Raw genomic sequence first — 20037 nt, forward strand, 5'->3', positions numbered from 1 at the left:
TTCCCGGGCACACGTTGCACAGTGTCCGGAGGAGGAACCTGAAACCAGAGACGACGAGAATGTTTATATGAAAAGTTTTATATATATAATGTTTTATATGTTTTATTATGTTTATATGAAAAATTTTTGTATGTTTTGGTGTTTTTGTCTTTACAGCCCGAGGACGTGCTGTGATTTACCAGGGGGGAATGTAGCACCCTGAGGATTCGGCTGCTACAGGAGTATTGCACCTCAACCCAGAGGTGTGGTATTCCACTCCCGGGTAAGGATGGAGTGTGGAACTGAGCTCGGTAGGCTGCATGCACTACATACATCCCATTTCCGAGGAACAGACCAACGGTACTCCCACTTAGAAATGTGCAGGTACGACCGAGTCTGTTCCTGGCTGGAGTGGGAGGGGGGTGGTACATCCCATGTAGTGTAGGGGCAGATAGGGGGAGCAGTTTGGGTAGTGATAGGAGCTCATTGGGTGCTGGTCACCTGAGCTCACACATAGAGGGATATATAAGGTGGGCACCAACTAGAATCAGGGTCAGTTGTAGAGAACAAGTCAGTTGGAGAGGAGCCTGTCTGATGCAGAGAACAAATCAGCAGAGAGAAGGAAACAGCAGCCCTGGAGAGAGAGAGAGTGGAGCAGAGAAAGACCCAGAGGGGGAAGACTGAAGGGACCCAAGAACCCAAATTAGAGCACCGGGTGAGGAGTCAGCAAAAGGGTACCGGAACCCAAACTGGTGGGGGCAGAAAACACACCCCAGCCAGAGACCGGAGACCGTGGGCAGCGTCTGCCACGGTCACCCATCACATCCACCCCGAAGGCACACCACATGAAGGGTCAGGGAACCCAGGGCCAAGGGTGTCCCAACAGAAGGCCCGAGGGAGCTGGACCTAGGTGGATCACTGGTGGGGACGGCTGAAGAAAGGACAGAGGGAGAGCTCAGGGCCACGCTCCGGACTTGTTTGGGGGTTGGCTGGATCCAGGACCTGGTGGACGCAGCACGGCTCGGGTGGTCACTAGCAGCTGGAGTGACCAGTACAACATCTGCAGTAAGTAAACACCCTTAACTGCACTACCCGACTCTGTCTTCATTGCCGTCTGCACTGCACCACCACAACCCCCATCCTCTGCACCTGTCCTCCCTGAGGCTATACCCCTCCCGTTGGGGGTTATCCCACCAAGCTGCGCACCCACCATCAGCCTCAGCGGACCCTGCTGCAGCGGCGGCCACAGTGACCGCATCACAACGGGTGGCGTAGTCGACACAAAAGAACTTTAGTAACATCTGTAGAACTGCCACATCACACTGAGCTTGACGCCCTGGGCACGGGACCGGGTCACAGCCGCTCGGAGACTACAACCCCCCATCTGATCCGGTGCCGGGTATTCCCCTCAAAAAGGAATATGTCCCAGGGGGCGCGTCAATTGCACCTTTTGGCATTTTCATGCCAGTTTCTCCAAGTTTCGCCAAAATAGATGGAGCTGGGATGGGGGCGTGGTGGAGGCTTGACTCCACAACTCGTCTCATTCATGATGAGCAGAGGCAATCCCTACATGAGAAGTCTTACTCCAGTCGACGACTGGAGCAAGATTTCTGGTGCGCTGAACGAAGGCACAAGCCACACGTTAGACGTTCCAGATTTATGAAGAGGCGTGCCTTAATGAATCAAGCTCATTATGTGTACATGGACTGACAGTCAATTCAGGAGAAGTTGCAGCAGGATGTCTAACTCTGGCTCCTTGCTCCTCCACATTCCCATATCCTTAGATGTTTTAAAACACCATCTATCATCTCCTATCTCAGCAATGGGAAAATCTGTTTTCACTGGATACAGATTTTACGGATAACACCCATAAATTAAGAGTGAAAGATCAGTCCAGGAGGAGACAGAAGCCGATTTCTCTGATAAGGTATTATACAGTTGCTTATTTTTATGTGTATTATTGATTTCTGAAATAAAAATGAAAATCACAGTTGCACTTTAAGGATGCCAGACTGTAGGTATTGCCACATGATTGTGTGGCACCCCAGGGGTCTGGTTTTCCACAGTAATGTAATGTTATGTCTGAGAGCAGGTGGGAGGTCCTTTGGTCAGGGATCCTGTGCATGCCACACCTCCTGCCCAGTCTTGGGAGGGGAAGAACTTCCCCTGTATAAACCCGGGGCTGAGGCAGGGTGAGTGAGACAAGGAGAGTGGAGACAAGAAGCAGCATAGGAAACAGCAGAGTTACAAGGAGTCAGGGGCTGGCAGCTGCAGAGCTCGCCCTGACTAAGAAGATTCTTTACCGGACCCGGAGTCCGAGGCTGTGGGGACTAACTCCTACCCAGCAGCAGAATCCGTCAGGCAGGGGATTTCAGGTCCTCTGGCCCAGAAGCCCGAAGGCACGGTCACACGCGTGGGACCAGCACCGCCATCGTGGAGCGGAAGCCATTAGAAGGCCCCGAGTCACCGGCCATACGGGTGAGCACCACACGGTACACTCAGGGACGTGGGCTACTTACATCAGCTTCTAGCAAGGTAGCCAGAAGAGTACAGTCAGTTTGGGAGGCCTACAACTACGCCTGGCCAGGGGAGATCCCATCTGCTCAAAGACTGACCAGGCCCCGTTTGCTAGCAAGTACTCCGGGAGGGTCTGTCGTTGTTACCAGTAAAGACCCTGAACTACACCGTACCGTCTCTGAGTGGTTCCTGCTACCCCCATCATCCACGTCGGCTGCCCTGAGGCCATACCCCTCCCGTTGGGGGTTATACTATCACGCTGCACAATCCTACCACCGGCCTCAGCGGTCTGCCCTGCAGCAGCAGCTTCCTGGCTGCACTCAACGGGTGGCGTAGTCATGAACTATTTACTACTAATAGACTGCCGTCTAGTTTGACTCCCTGGGCACGGACCGGGTCACCGCCACGAGACTACAACCCTCCACTGATCCGGCTCCGAGTAGGCTCCCGCGTGCGCAACGCAGCGCGACACAGGCCCAGGGGCGCGTCAACTTTGGCGTAGTCGGCAGGATTTCGTGCCCGCAACCACCGGGTACTGCGTGCCTGAAAAGCAAAGACTGTTCAAACTTACCAGTGGTGAAGGTTTCCCGCCATCCGGCGCCATCTTCTACCTTCTTCCCGCCATCCGTGGAGTTTTCCCGCCATTGGACGCCATCTTGAGGACGCCGCGCGGGAAGAAGAGGGGCGTGGACTCCGAAAGCGCGCGAGAACTGAAGCCCCGCCTCACGTCCGGACGTTGCGTAAGGTCCTGGAAGGAGCCCAGCAGACGCCGACGTCACAGGAGCGCGACGGAAGGTCCTCAACCCTGACGATCCACTGCGGAGCCGCGGCCTACGGAAGAGGATCATCGCAAGGTAGGCCACGGTCCACTAGGGGGGAGGAAGATGTCGGATACGGAGGAGAGCTTCACTGCCTCAACCCCCGCCAGCGCTACCGCTGCTGCAGTTATGCCCTTCACCATGCCCTATATCCCGGGAGCAGCTTGGCTACCCCAGTACTCAGGGGAGTCACATACCCTGCATGACTTTAGAGAAAAGCTGGATAGCCTCTTCCAGGTGTACCCCCTCACAGAAGAGCAAAAAGTGAGCATCCTGGTGGCCCAACTAACCGGGGCAGCCAAAAGGGAAGTAAAATCCTGGCCACCTGGGAGGAAGACTGTCGCAGGGATACTAACCCGGCTGAAGGACACCTTTGATACCCGCACCTCAGCCGAGATTAAGCTTAGATTCTACGGGTGCAAGCAGCGAGCGCATGAGAGTATAAGGGACTATGCACTAAACCTACAAGAGGCCCTGAGGGCCATAAAGCAGACCGACCCTGATGGGGTGGGAAACGAGGACAGGCTGTTGACTGAACAATTTATAGAGGGTTTATATTGCAATGCCCACCGAACCCAGTTGCGGGCAATGGCCTTACAGGATCCCCATCTGGACTTTGCACAGTTCAAGGACAGAGCCATCCGGGTGCTCCGAGAACCGGCACCAGGTGGCGTTGTGACCCACAGACGCCCCACTACCACTTACTACCAGGAGGCGGCGCCCTTGTCAGCAGGGCCTGTGGGAGCTGATGCGCAGGCTTTGGACAATGACCCGGCTCCAGACCTACACCATCAGGTCCAAGAGCTAGCTAAGAGCGTTGCTGCGCTAACCCGAACTGTGCAGTCTTTACAGGTTTCCACCCCAGGGAAGATCCAGCTGGCATCCGGACCGGAGGACATCCCGTGGCGTCGACCAAGGAGGACCCCACCGGCCAGAGGAAGACCCAGTGACCGATACAGTGAGGACGGACGACCCATCTGCCGCCGCTGCAATCAACCCGGACATATGGCAAGGTACTGTTCTTTAAACGGGCACAACCTGGGGTAGAGGGCCAACCCCCAGGAAAAAGATCACCAGGCCCATCGAACTGGCGCGACAGATATGTGGGAGGACGTCCAGTCTTGCCTGTGGTACTGGATGGCATTCCCATGAGTGCCCTACTGGACACCGGGTCACAGGTCACCACCATCCCGTACGTGCTCTTCAAGCAGTACTGGAATGACTCGGATATTACCCGCTACCCCGACGACGACTTGAGTATCATCGCCAGCAATGGTCAGCCCGTGCCACAGATCGGATTTAAAGAGGTGACCATCAAAATTGGTAGAGTCGAACTGGCCGCACAGGGACTGATCATTGTAGATATTGATAAACATGAGAGTCACCCAAAAATAACTCTAGGAACTAATGTAATTGAAAATTGTCTTGCAGAGGTGATTTTCCTTTTACAGCAGGTTGCCAAGAATGCCAGCTCCGGCGAGCAGCGGGTGCTCCAGAAAGAGATCCGGGCACTGATGCAACGGCAACAAGTGGAACTCTCCGGCGGTGAGATTGGTAGCGTAAGAATGTGTGACCCTTTTCCTATTGCCATGCCCCCAAAAAGTGAAATGATGATTTGGTGCCGGGCAGCTATTGGTCTGAGAGGTAGAGATTACCAGGCAATGGTAGAACCAGTTTACTCAGACAGTAGGCCCACCATTTTGACAGCACGGGGGGTCGTCAATGTACGCCATGGGAGGGTGCCCGTTCGCATAATAAATATCGGGGAGAGGGAAGTGTACCTGCCCCGGTATGCCACGCTAGCCAAATTATATATCACTAATCAAAATTCTATACAATCTGTGGAACCCTTGCCTCCATCTCACCCGGAGGAAGGTAACGGCTCTAAGAAAGACATGGAGGACTGGTGTCAGCAACTACATCTGGGTACTGACTCCACTCCCTCACATCAGAAACAAGGAGTCTATCGGGTGGTTCAAGAGTATGAGAGAGTGTTTAGTAAACACCCGTTAGACTTCGGGCGAGTCAAGGGGGTAGAACATCGCATCCCCACGGGAGATCATCCTCCCATAAAAGAGAGGTATCGACCCGTACCCCCTGCACATTACCAACACGCCAAGGGGATGCTTAGAGACATGAAGGAGGCTGGGGTAATCCGGGATAGTTGTAGCCCCTGGGCAGCCCCATTAGTTTTAGTCAAAAAGAAAGACAACACCATGAGGATGTGTGTAGATTACCGGAAAATCAACCGTATCACACACAAGGATGCGTACCCCTTACCAAGGATAGAGGAGTCATTGGCTGCTTTAAGATCTGCTAACTTCTTCTCTACCTTGGATCTCACTAGCGGGTACTGGCAGGTTCCTGTAGCAGAGGCGGACCGGGAGAAGACCGCATTCACCACCCCGATGGGACTTAGCGAGTTCACCTGCATGCCGTTCGGACTCTGCAACGCACCAGGAACCTTCCAACGCCTAATGGAGTGTTGTCTGGGCCACAGAAACTTCGAGACGGTCCTGTTGTACCTGGACGATGTCATCGTATATTCCAAGACGTATGAGGACCACCTGAAACACCTGGCGGAAGTGTTCGAGGCTCTGGCGAGTTACGGCCTAAAGGTGAAACCCTCCAAGTGTCACCTCCTGAAACCAAAGGTGCAGTACCTGGGACACGTAGTGAGCGCTGACGGAGTGGCTCCCGACCCTGATAAAATCACCGCAATTAAGGAATGGCCAAGCCCCTCCAGCGTAAAAGAAGTGCGGCAGTTCCTCGGGTTGGTAGGCTACTACCGAAGGTTTATTCCCGGTTTCACCAAAAAGGCAGCACCTATGCAGGACCTCCTGATAGGCCAGTCCCGGAAGGCCAAGAACCAGAAGCCGCCCTTCAAATGGGAAGAGCTGGAAGAAGAGTCCTTCCGCCAGCTGAAGATGGCCCTCACGGGGGACGAAATCCTGGCGTACCCGGATTATAGCCAGCCCTTTATCCTCTACACCGACGCCAGTAACATCGGGCTAGGAGCCGTACTGTCCCAGATCCAGCAGGGGAAGGAACGAGTAATCGCCTACGCCAGCCGAAAACTGCGACCCACCGAAAGGAACCCCGAGAATTACAGCTCATTTAAGTTAGAGTTCCTGGCCGTAGTATGGGCAATCACTGAGCGCTTTAAGCATTACCTCGCTTCTTCCCGGTTCACCGTGTACACGGATAACAACCCGCTGACACACCTGGACACGGCAAGACTCGGTGCCCTGGAGCAGAGGTGGATGGCCCGTCTGTCCAACTACGAGTTCACAATTAAATACCGGGCAGGACGCTCCAATACCAACGCGGACGCCCTGTCCAGGATGCCCAACCTGCCGGACGGAGGAGAAGATCCGGAGGGACTGGAAGAAGTTGAACTCCCTGCGTTCCACCGTCATGGGACTATTCAGTATTCCCACCGGGTAAGGAGTAAGCAGGCTGCTACGTTGAACCCCTTACCCCACTACAACTGGGCGGAAACGCAAGACAGCGACCCTGCCGTCCGACTGGTGAAGGAGATGCTGACTCGGCCGGAGGCTCGCCTTGAACCAGACGCTCCGGAGGAAGCCAAACAACTATGGGCAGAGAAGAGTCGACTGTTCCTTTACAAAGGGAAGTTGTGCCGCAGAATGGTTAACTCCCGGACGCATGAATTACTCTGGCAAGTAGTGGTGCCACGAAGAGACGCAGCCATGGTGATGGAGGCATACCACGACGGAGCTGGACACTTTGGGTGGAAAAAGCTGGAGTTCCTGCTGCGCGAGCGGTTCCACTGGGTAGGCATGAGGGGAACCATCGAGAAGTGGTGCAGAGATTGTGGCATGTGCAACCTGAGAAGGAAGGACCGAGCCAGCCAGAAGACTCCCCTGCAGTCCATCGTCACCCGGCAACCGTTGGAACTGGTAGCCTTGGATCATGTAAAACTGACCCCAAGCAGAAGTGGCTACGTCTACGCGTTAACCATCGTGGATCATTACTCCCGGTTCTTGGTTGTCGTCCCCGTCAAGGACTTAACGGCTCAAACAGCAGCTAGAGCCTTCCAGCAGCACTTCTGCCGTCCACACGGGTACCCGGACCAAGTGCTGACGGACCAGGGACCTGCCTTTGAAGCGGAGGTCTTTCGGGAATTCTGCAATCTGTATGGCTGCCGGAAGATAAGGACGACACCCTACCATCCGCAGACTAATGGACTTTGTGAAAAAATGAACCAGGTGGTAATGGATCTTCTAAAAACGTTGCCCCTGGAAGAACGCAGTCTGTGGCCTGAAAAGTTGCCCGATCTGGTGGACCTATACAACCACATCCCGGTAGGTTCCACCAACTGTACCCCGGCTTACCTAATGAGGGCAAGACCTGGTAAGTTACCTGTTGACCTGGAAATGGGAGTCCTGACCCCCGAGGACACTTCACCAGAAACAGACTGGGACACAGAGAGGCAGCAGCAGTACCGGAGAGTACAGGAGAGCGTGGAGCGAAGTCTCTGTCAGGCTAGGGAAAGACAAGAGAAAACTTACAACCAGTATGCTCCCGCTGTTCCCCTGGTACCCGGAGAGCAGGTCTTGAAGAGGAAGAGACGGCTCCACAAGTTGGACGACCAGTGGGAGAAGGACCCGTACACCGTACTGCCCTCAAGCCACGAGAACCCGAAGGTCTGTACCATCAGTAAAGACGGAGGGGAAACCACAGCCATTGTATCCCGGGACCACCTGAAGAAGTGTCCCGAACAACTGAGGAACCCTGAAGAAGAACAAGAAGACCATCGACCCGTAGAGGAAAGGGAAGATATGGTTAGTACCGTGCTCGGGGACTTCCCTCGGTCTTGGACTCAAGTCAATGGTGCAGTTGTGGTACCCGTACTCACCTTCCTCCAACCATCATCCCAAGAACCTACGGAGCAACGGGTAGAGCTGGAAGAACAGCCGGTCCAGGAGGCAGAAGACTCCACACGAGTAGAACAGGAGAATCAACCCTCTGCTTATAGTGAGCCTGCCGTACCCCTAGTGAGACAAAGAGCCGGTAGACAGCTGCCCAGTTTACCCTTGACAGCTCCTACACCCTGTAGTTCAGGGCCAGACAGTCAGCTCCGTAGGTCCACTAGGGCCACTAGAGGCCCGTTACCCGCACGCTGGAAAATTTAAAGTGTATAAATTGTTTTATTTATGTTTTTCTGTGTCTTGTTGCTTGTGTATAATTTTGTGTTTCTAGTTATTTTTAGGAAACCTTGGTGGATTTACCGGGAATCCTTGTATATAGTTGGAGCGTAACCCAGGATGGACTAGAGACTGTTAAGGACTCGGGGTAGGACAGACCCCTACCTGGTTACGTCTCCCTGTGTTGGTGAAATGGACACCTTTGCTTTTCTTCAAAGACTGCATCCGGTTGCGGACACGCCGTAACCATCTTATGTGTTTTTCTTATAGTATTGTTATTGTTATACTTTGTTATGTTTTTCTAAATGTGTTTAGTCCCGGAGTACTAAATTTCACTAGGGGGGAATGTGGCACCCCAGGGGTCTGGTTTTCCACAGTAATGTAATGTTATGTCTGAGAGCAGGTGGGAGGTCCTTTGGTCAGGGATCCTGTGCATGCCACACCTCCTGCCCAGTCTTGGGAGGGGAAGAACTTCCCCTGTATAAACCCGGGGCTGAGGCAGGGTGAGTGAGACAAGGAAAGTGGAGACAAGAAGCAGCATAGGAAACAGCAGAGTTACAAGGAGTCAGGGGCTGGCAGCTGCAGAGCTCGCCCTGACTAAGAAGATTCTTTACCGGACCCGGAGTCCGAGGCTGTGGGGACTAACTCCTACCCAGCAGCAGAATCCGTCAGGCAGGGGATTTCAGGTCCTCTGGCCCAGAAGCCCGAAGGCACGGTCACACGCGTGGGACCAGCACCGCCATCGTGGAGCGGAAGCCATTAGAAGGCCCCGAGTCACCGGCCATACGGGTGAGCACCACACGGTACACTCAGGGACGTGGGCTACTTACATCAGCTTCTAGCAAGGTAGCCAGAAGAGTACAGTCAGTTTGGGAGGCCTACAAATACGCCTGGCCAGGGGAGATCCCATCTGCTCAAAGACTGACCAGGCCCCGTTTGCTAGCAAGTACTCCGGGAGGGTCTGTCGTTGTTACCAGTAAAGACCCTGAACTACACCGTACCGTCTCTGAGTGGTTCCTGCTACCCCCATCATCCACGTCGGCTGCCCTGAGGCCATACCCCTCCCGTTGGGGGTTATACTATCACGCTGCACAATCCTACCACCGGCCTCAGCGGTCTGCCCTGCAGCAGCAGCTTCCTGGCTGCACTCAACGGGTGGCGTAGTCATGAACTATTTACTACTAATAGGCTGCCGTCTAGTTTGACTCCCTGGGCACGGACCGGGTCACCGCCACGAGACTACAACCCTCCACTGATCCGGCTCCGGGTAGGCTCCCGCGTGCGCAACGCAGCGCGACACAGGCCCAGGGGCGCGTCAACGTCACTAGATATCTTTATAAATAAAGTAAATGCTATTATCAATCGAACTCAAAATGAATCTGTTTATAAAAAGGAAGGGGCATAGTTTTAGGCATGCAGAGTCCACATTCACTCCCAGTCCCAAGTGCCTATGGGGGCCTGGGGGTCCCTCTGAGACATTAAAATTCTCCAGTATTAGAGTCGAGCAAATAGATTCACACTTCACTGGTCTAACATCCAGTCTGGTCCTCCAAGGCATCCAGACTAGGGCAGTCTCCACTTCTGCATATGTCACAATAGACTTGGCATTCTGAGCGTCTCTTGTGAAGACTAGTCCCCACAACACCATGACATTGTGTGAGACCTAATCACTAGGCATAATGTAACATCCTGACTTATATCACACCACAACAACTTGATGCCATTGGGCCCCAAAAGTGCAAAAGTTGCCCAGGATGCCAGGAGCAAAAGTGAAGACTGCCCTGGTCTAGTTGCCTTCAAAGACCAGCCTGGACACTGGACCAGAGTAGCACAAATCTTTTCACTCAACTCTAACCAGTATTGTAAATGGCACGTGGTAAGTGAAAGGCCTTGTTACAGATTCTGCACCGCGGTCCGGTAACTTCAAGTTACACATCTCATAGGGTATATTCTTCATACTATGATCTTACCTACTATCAACATATTGCAAAACATGGCTTATATTGGTATCTTAATGACATTGTCCGTGACACTGATTTGTCAATATAGGTTAGCGTATATAAATTATTATTTGTGAAGGAAGTTAATACAGCTACAATCCGTAAAATCAAAATTCTTTATTTATTAATTAAAATAAGCATGGCAACACTATGATACACCTAGACATAGGCATGATTGGGGATAATTAATAAATAAATAATCTTGATTTTACAGATTGAAGCCGGATTCACTTCCTTCACAAGCGGTACCTGATGTCTGGCAGAGACAAGACTCCGTGCTTCTCCACACTTGAAACTTGTGCAAGTTTCCACCAAGGGTGAGCTGAATTCTTTTTGCCGTTACACTCATATAAATTATTATACAACGTTATTTTTTTTTTTAGAAAACATAGAATCAAACAGCAATATACCACAGCTACCCTTAAATATAATACATACACAATACTCTCTCTAATCAACAGTGATACAGAGATGACCAAGATAAGAGGCGCTTCTACTCAGAATTAACGAGGATCCAGAGTATTGAATGAATAAAAACTTTACTCTTAAAGTACTCTAAAAAGGAACTGCTAGAGAATATATACCACATAAAAAAACATAAAATAAGCACAATGCGTTTCGGCTGTCTAGCCTTCATTAGGTGTATCACCTGTATGCATCCACCTGTAACACCTGATGAAGGTTTGACAGCCGAAACGCGTTGTGTGTATTTATTTATTTTTCATGGTGAGCAACACTGGGATTCACAACACGTTTTTATGACACTAAGTGAAGTGTTACTGCCTGCTGCTATTAATTGATTACAATAACTATGATAGTTTGTATACTAGGTATTTAATCAGAAGTATTTATGCACTTGACACTTTCAAAGTTAAGCACCTTTGCACTATTTGCACCTTATTTTTGAATTTGCCCAACCTAGGATACATTTTTCCTGTTATGCCAGTTATTCATACATGAGTCATAGTTCCTCATTTCAACTTTTGCACCTTTTCTGATTTGAAATATTTTTAATTGTGATATCAATAAAATTGAGTTTTTATTATTCTCATTTCTTGTACTTCCGTTTTTTACCGTAAGTGTTGCACCTGGGTAAATATGTTATACAGGATTTTTTAGGGTCATCATTACTAGGACATTTTTGGTGATAAATATTATAAGACATATGTATGGAAAAATCCAAAAGTATGATCACTAACAAATATTAGCTTAAAAAATTGCAGCGCATAAAGAACATTATGTGTTACTAACAATGATCGACCCCGTCTTTTGAAATAGGTGTATGGTTTAGAAAAATAACCAATTAGAAAATCTTCTTCTCTCGGGTGAAAGTCTGCAGTCACTTGCACTGCACGCGCAATAAAGTTTCAAACATCTGTAGTCCCATAGAGTGACTGCAGACATCAGCAGAGGCCAAACAACCCATTTAATGGGAAAAGAGAGCAGCTACAAAGAGATTTTCACTGCCGTTGTCTTGGAAATATTTCATATTGGGCCAGGTTCACAAAAGGCAGCTTTACTTAGTTTCTAGAAGTGAATTATAATGTAGAAAGTAAAATACCTTAATGGGAAGATATCATCAGAAAATGATCAATTGTTTAAATCTAGTTTTTGTGTTACTTGTATTTATAAAAATGTTGTCAATATTTTTTTTTTCATACTATGATGTTTGTTTAAAAAGTAAAGTTATTAATCCTTGCAATTTTCACACTGGCCACTGGGGCTGTTTTAGACTCATACTTTCTGTTCTTTCAGGAAGAGTTTACAGTAAGATTCCATATTATCATAGTCAGGATGACAATGACCGGTAACACTTCTATACACAGCTGATAACACAGGATCAAGCAATTGCAATAGGTGATGTGACACCTGACACAGCTCCAACTCCCTTCCCAATGACCACTACACAGGCTCATTAAACATTTCAATTTAAAAGATCAGATTGGGGTCTGATCATTGTGGCTATGCACATGTGTTATTTCCTGAAACAAAAGGAAGGTAGGAAGCCCCAGTGGCCATTGTGAAAACTGCAAGAGTTCTATTTTGTGTTTTTAATACAGATTGTGATATATAAAATAAAACTTTGCCAAACATAAAAAAATACATTGAACACATAAACCTGATTTAAACAATAGGTCATTTTCCGTTTATAGCTTCCCATTAAAATGCAACTTGTTTGAATCTAGATAACTTAGTATAATTTTAAATTTTTTTTAGTTTATGGCCATAACTTTTTTTCACTGACATTGCTGTGCGAGGCATTGTTTTTAGCATTTTTATGCATTTCATTATGTATATGATTTTTCAGTACAAAAAAATTAGTATTCAATTTAGATTTATTTTTTAAAACGAATCTGTCACCAGGTTTTCACTATCTCATGTAAGAGCAGCATGATGTAGGGATAAAGACCCTGAATCCAACGATGTGTCACTTAGATTACTGAGGGCAGCAGTTCTGATATAATCAGAGTTCTTATATTTAGCAATACAGCAGAGCTGAGGAAGCTAACCCCGCCCACACCAGGCTCTGTATGTGTATTGTCTATAGACAGTGAGCTTCCTGCTTGTCACAGGAGGGGGCGGAGTCAGACTAGCTTGCATGAGCGGCTGTAGTCCGGGCAATGATACTCACCAGGTGATTAAACTTCAATGTAAGTAAGCAAACGCACACAGGCTGACATGTGACACATCCTTGAAATCTATGTTTTAACCTTCAGTTTATGCTGTCTTCAGATTGCATAGCAAAAACCTGCTGACAGATTCCCTTTAAGTAGTAAAACATCATACATTATTGTGTGGAGTTATCTGTTAATTGCGCTACAAGCTTCAATTATTCTAAGGATATGTTCTGTAATAAATCTGCCATATATACCGAATACTACATACATAAATATAATAATAATAGTAATACCTATGTGTGCAAGTCACTGAATGGTTCACAATTATAAAACTTTTGAATAAATTTGTATATCAATATGCAAACCATGCACACTTGAGAAATCTGCAATTGATTCCATAGGGATTTTTTTTTTAATTAACATATTTTATGAATAAATCTATAGTATAAAATGCATTAGTTAACTACTATTTTTATTATTTTCAATAAAAGGTATTGTGACTATAGTAAAAGAAAACTAAAGTGCAACTTACAATCTTCAAATCTGGATATACTCATTGACTGTGTTGTGCGAATAGCTGTCAGTCGAGAATTTCGCAATTTTGAATACATTTTCACTGCTTGAGCCCTCCTTTCTTCAGCTAGCTTCTGTCTCTCCATTTCTTGCCTGATGTTGTGGTCCAATTTTACAGCTTTTCTGCCAAGTGGTCGAAATGGTGATTCTACATTCTGGTATGTCACTTTGCCATCATCCTCCTTGTGATCTTTATCATATCTTCTTTCTAGAGGAATTAGTAAACACATTTACACATCTATCAGAACTATTTTTATAGGCAAATACTAATGAATATACACATATGTTAAAGGGGTTGTCCGCTACTGTACAACTCCAACTTAATCAATTCAGGACCCCAGTTGATATAAAAACAGTGTATACTCAGCTCTTGCAGCAGCGCCATTCCAGCGCTGATGGCACCACAATTCCCGGCGTGGTGTATCATTGTTGTGTCATGTGCCGACTGCAGCTCATCAATATTCCATCATGGCAGATGTCCACTCTGATGAAATAATAAAGGCTACAGCTGACGAGCTGCCACTTAGTAGCTGTAGCTGGCAAGTGGCATAACAATGTCACGTCACCGTCAGCAAAGGAAGCATTGACATTGCTGCAACGGTGCTGCAAAAAAAAAAGTATGAAATAGCATAGCAGACTTTGTTATTAAAGGATATCTGTTACCAGGATTTTACTACCCCATCAGTTAGTAGGATTCTATAGGGGCAGAGACCCTGATTCAAGTATTGTATAACTTACTGGGCTGCTAGCTGCAATTTTGATAAAATCACAGGTTTATCTGCTGCAGATCTACCAGTTCTCTGAATGCTGAGCTCTGCATAACCCCGCTCTTAGCACTGAGTGGCAGATTTCTGTGTACACTGTGCATAGGCAGAAAACTGAATAATAAGGGTGAGTGCGGGATTATACAGAACTCATGAATATGGAGGATTACATGACAGCAGGTTTAATAGTCCTCTAATGATAATCCACTGATGATAATACAGTGATTTTATAAAAACTATGGAAAGCAGATCAGCAAGAAACACATTGCTGGAATAAGGGTATCCGCCCCTACATTGTGCTGCTTTTAGATTAGGTGGCAAAAACCTGGTGACCAATTCTATTTATATACAATGGTATACAGTAAAAACAATGAATATAATGTGTAATGAATTTTGAACGACAGTAGCCTATAGGCAATGTACAGTATATAACTATGTCTATACAGTGGGATGTGTCACAGCCTTTCATCAAAAGCATGAAACAGGGCCATAGTGTGATGTGCACAGGGCCTTAGACCAACAGGATTTATGTATAACTACTGATCATATTTTCTGTAATACTTTGATAATTTCGCAGCTCTGCTTATTAATTAGCAAAAGTATTTAAGCTTCTTAAAGAAATAAATCTTTTGCAAATGAGAGAAAGCTACACCAACTAATCTGTAATTCATTACAGTGGAAATGAATAACACGCCTAGAATAAAATGTGTAATGCATGTTGATGCAATGAGCAGAAGACATTCAAGAAAGAAGAATTTAATGGGAATCGATCTCCAAGACCCTATTCAGTTAACTTAGGGCATCTATTAGACAGATTAGTAAAATGATATCTGATGAACCGTCTTGCAGATTATTGGGACTGTGTAGAAGACCCACTGTGTATAATACAATACGTCCCTCTCCAATGCAGTACTAAAAGTAGGGCTATACAATGAACATATGACTATAAATCAGCATACACCTCTATATAGTAGAAAACCTGGAGCAATAAGGGGCACTCACCACTCAATGTAAAAATTCTATCGTTTTCCACTTTATTGCGATTACACATCATACAAGGGAATATAGACAATTAGACTAACAGTCATTTCATATGAGAATCACGATTCCTCCAAGATGGATCAGAGGAAATGGGGTTCCCATTAGAAATGGCTATTAGCTTAATTGTCTCTATATTCCCTTATGTGATGTGTTATCAAAATAAAGTTTGGAACGATTACATTTGTACATCAAGTGGTGAGTGCCCCTTAATGCTCTTTGGTTTTCTACTATTATATGTGGACTATGCTCCCAAAGTTGAGCTCCACTGAAGATGTTTTCTGTGTGTCTGATTAAACGGTATCTGCCACCAGGTTTTTGCTACCTCATCTGAGAGCAGCATAATGTAGGCAAAGAGACCCTGATTCCAGCGATGTATCACTTAGATTACTGGGTGCAGCAATTCTGACAGCCAGAGTTTTTAGATTTAGCAATGCAGCAGATCTGAGAAAGCTTCCCTCCACCCACACCAGGCTTTGTAAATACATTATCTATTGACAGGGAGCTGCTATCACAGTAGGGGACGGAGTCAGACTAGCATGCTGTAGTCTGGGCAATGATAATCACCAGATAGTATAACCTTTATTGTAAGTAAACCAAAGCACACAGCCTGATAAGAGACACATTGTTGAAATTTGTGTTTTAACCCCTACCTTATGCTGCCTTCAGATTACATAGCAAAAAGCTGCTGACAGATTCCCTTTAAGAGCCTGATGCTCTCCAGTTTATTTTTTCTTGTTTGACTACATAATTCAGCACTTGGAAACTAATAGCATAGTCAAGACATCTTACACACACACCTGGCAATTTAACTAGATGCTAATGACTCAAATTTGAAAAAAAAAAACATAGAATGAAATCAATGATTGATGCCAATTAGGACAGAAAATAGAAACATTCAGGCAGAGTGATTACAAACATTAACACGTAAACATAATAGATACCGTGCAAAGTAATTATTGCAGAGTGTTAAACTATGCTTAAAGGGAATCTGTCACCAGGTTTTTCCCACCTAATCTGAGAGCAGCATAACGTAGACAGAGACACAGCTCTTGATTCCAGCGATATGTCACTTTCTAGGCTGCTGGCTGTAGTTTTGATCAAATCACAGTTTAATCAGCAGAAGATTATCGCTAGAGGACTAGAAAATCTGCTTTGTAGTACTCAATATTCATGAGCTCTGTATAACCCCACCCCCACTACTGATTGGCAGCTTTCTGCCTATGCACAGTGTACACAGAAAGCGGCCAATCAGTGGTGTGGACAAAGTTATATAGAGCTCACCATTCAATGAACAGGTAGATCTACAGCAGAGAAAATAGTAATTTTATCCAAACTAGAACAAACCCAGTAAGTGACACCTCTCTGGAATCTCTGGAATCAGGGTCTCTGACCCTATATTATTCTGATCTCAGATTCTGTGTCAAAAACCTGTTGACAGATTGCCTTTAAACTTTCTCACTGATCAGAAAGTAATAGACAGTGGTACAGTGCTCATGGCCAAAGTAATTGCCACAGTTCGTACTGGGAGGGATTTGGAACATAAGGAGGCGGTGGAAAGGGCATTACAGGGACATTTTTCACAAATCTTTGGGCGTGATTACGGCATAATGGGCAACACTGCAGGGCAATAAGAGTATGCCTCTTCGACTAATCAAGGTCCTTAGAATATGTAGCACCGCAACATTAACCCCTTCCCTCTGCAGTTAATTTTCGCTTTTGTGTTTTCATTTTTTCCTTTCCTTTATATATCTGGAATGACATAGACATACGAGGGCTTGTTTTTTGTGGAACGGGTTGTGGTTTTAAATAATACTATTAATTTTCCCATATCGAGTAAGGGAAAATGGCCCAAAAAAATTCCAAGTGCAGTGAAATGGTGAAAAAGGCGCCATTTTTTGTAATTTTATTTTTTCAATATTATTTGTGCAGTAAAAATGATCTAGAAACATGATTCTCCAGGTCAGTACAATTATGGAGATACCAAACATGTATACATTGTTTTACTATTTTATTAGCTTAAAAAAGATCTGAATTTTGTAATAAAAAAAAATGGTTTGTGTCCCCATTTTCTGAGACCCGTAATTTTTTATATTACCATCAATGCAGCTGTATTGGGGCTTCTTTTTAGCATGGTGAACTGTTGTTTTATCTATACATTTTTGGGTTACATTCTATGCTAAAATGTTAACAAAACAAAACAAGATTTTACAAATGGTGCTGATGTAAAGCAGACATGAGGGAAATGTTATTTATTAATGTTTTTGTGTGGTATGACTTCCTGGATTAAAGGGATAATCATTCAAAGTTTGAAAATTGCAATTTTTGGCACATTTCTGATATTTTAAAAAATAAACACAAAACATTATCAACCTAAATTTACCATTATCATAAAATGTAATGTGTCATGAAAAAACAATCTCAAAATCAATGGAATATGTTGAAGCGTTCCAGAGTTATCATTACATAAAGTGACACTTGTCAGATTTAAAAAAATTGGGCTTGATCATCCACCATAAGGCTCCAGAGATATGAACCTTTTCATTTAGTGTTAATTTTTATGGTCTTTATTAAGGGGACATTGCTTACAAAATAATAATGGATATCAGCACAGTGACATGCCCCCAGACAACACCCCCTTAGTAAAGATAATAACAATTAGTACTAAATGAAAAGGTCCATATCTCTGTTAATGTGGATATATAAAAAAAACAAAATCTGGCCAGGGCAGCAGCCTGAATATAATAAGAACAAAAAATGGCTACTTTGACATGGTGATATGTTTTTTTTTACTTTTTTACTTACATTAACTAGTGAGCGGCTACCAGGTGGAAACTGCCTAAAGAATGGTCAGGTCACTTCTTTTACCCAATCTAGAGGGGAGAAAAACAATAAAATAAACACTGAATATATGCACAGTAAGTAATTTTTGCAGTGCATATATTCATTCTTTTTATTGTTTATCTAGTGCTTTTTCAGGCAGGTCACGTAATGGCATTGTGTCAAATATCCTAAAAGGGTTTTCCACAATCAGGAAAATGAACCCCATCTAAAATACCTCAAATAAATAGAGCAGGTACCCACCAGGTCCAATGCTGACACTTTGCTGTTACAGCCGCTGAGCTTAGTGTTTAGCAGGGATGCACGCTGTTGACATGACATCACCGCTGCAACCAAAATATCATGACATGAGCAGTGGCGGGAGCGGGCGCTATACATGGGAAGGGTGAGTACCTGCTATGTTTGTTATTTTAAAGCATTATGGAACCACTTTCTAAAATTGGAAAGCCCCTTCAGGCCACGGCTCCACTATCAGTATTCGGCAGTATTTTTTCTCAGCAGTGGGAGCCAAAACCAGGTGAGGAACAATCAGCGAAAAGGTATAATAGAAACAAGTCACCAATTCTGCATTTATCACCCACTCCTGGTTTTGGCTCCCACTCCTGAGAAAAAATACTGACCGAATACTGATAGTGGGGCCGTGGCCTTAAAGAGGACCTCTCACGTACTCAAAACAGTTATTTACAGATATTTACCTTTGTTTCTTCTTCTGGAGCGCATGTGAAAAGTCATTTTGTGATCAGTGACTACAACTTAGCTATAATGATTCTGTCTGTCTGAGAAAGTCTGAAATCCACCTCCCGAAAGGTTCATAATGCTGTTCTATCTCTCTGCAGCTATGTGTACTTAGATGATGCTGTAATTAATATAAGCGCACAAGAAATTAATCATCAGAAAATGACCTAATGATGAAAAATCTGTTTTTTGTGTTCATTGAATTTTCTTTATTTTTGGCAATGTTTTTTATATCACAATCTGTATTAAAAATAATAAATAGAATTCTTCTAATTTTCACGTTAGCCACTGAGCTTTTTTAGACTCTTGCTTCCTTTCGTTTCAGGAAATAACACATGTACATAGTCTCAGTAGCCAGGCCTTAACCTTATGTTTTGTGTAGTAGAATCAAATGAGCTTGAGGAAAGGTCATTGTGAAGGGGGGAGAGAAGGGTCAGCTGTGAAATCACCTATTGTGATTGGGGGATCATGTGTTATCAGCTGAGTATACAGAAGTTACCTGTCTTTGTTATCCTTCATCCACTAAAAAGAAAACTCATGTAAACTCTTCCTGAAATGACAGAGTTTGAAAAAGTTTCAGTCGCCAGTGTGAAATTTGCAAGATTAATAATTTTATTTTTTAAATAAAGATCGTGATACAAAAAAACACTGACATTTTTTTTAAATGCGTATAACACAAAAGCCTGGCTTAAACAATAGGTTATTTTCTCATGGCAGCTTCATTGTAAAGGTCTACTCATGGATTAGAAAATCATGGCTGCTTTCTTCCAATAAATAGTGCAAAATATGCCCATGGATTGTGTCTGGCATAGCAGCTAAGCTCTATACCGGCTGAGCTTCAGTGACCAGTGATAGCATATGGATAGATGCAGCAGTTTTTAGAAAAAAAGGCAGTAACTGAGCATTTTATTATAATCCATAATCCATTTCAAAGGAATCTGTCAGAAGGATCAACCTTCCTAAGTGATCTATATGAACATAAA

Source organism: Phyllobates terribilis, unplaced genomic scaffold (genome assembly GCF_046119375.1).
Source record: "Phyllobates terribilis strain yellow unplaced genomic scaffold, ASM4611937v1 Scaffold_11__3_contigs__length_659146591, whole genome shotgun sequence".
Taxonomy (NCBI): Eukaryota; Metazoa; Chordata; class Amphibia; order Anura; family Dendrobatidae; genus Phyllobates; species Phyllobates terribilis.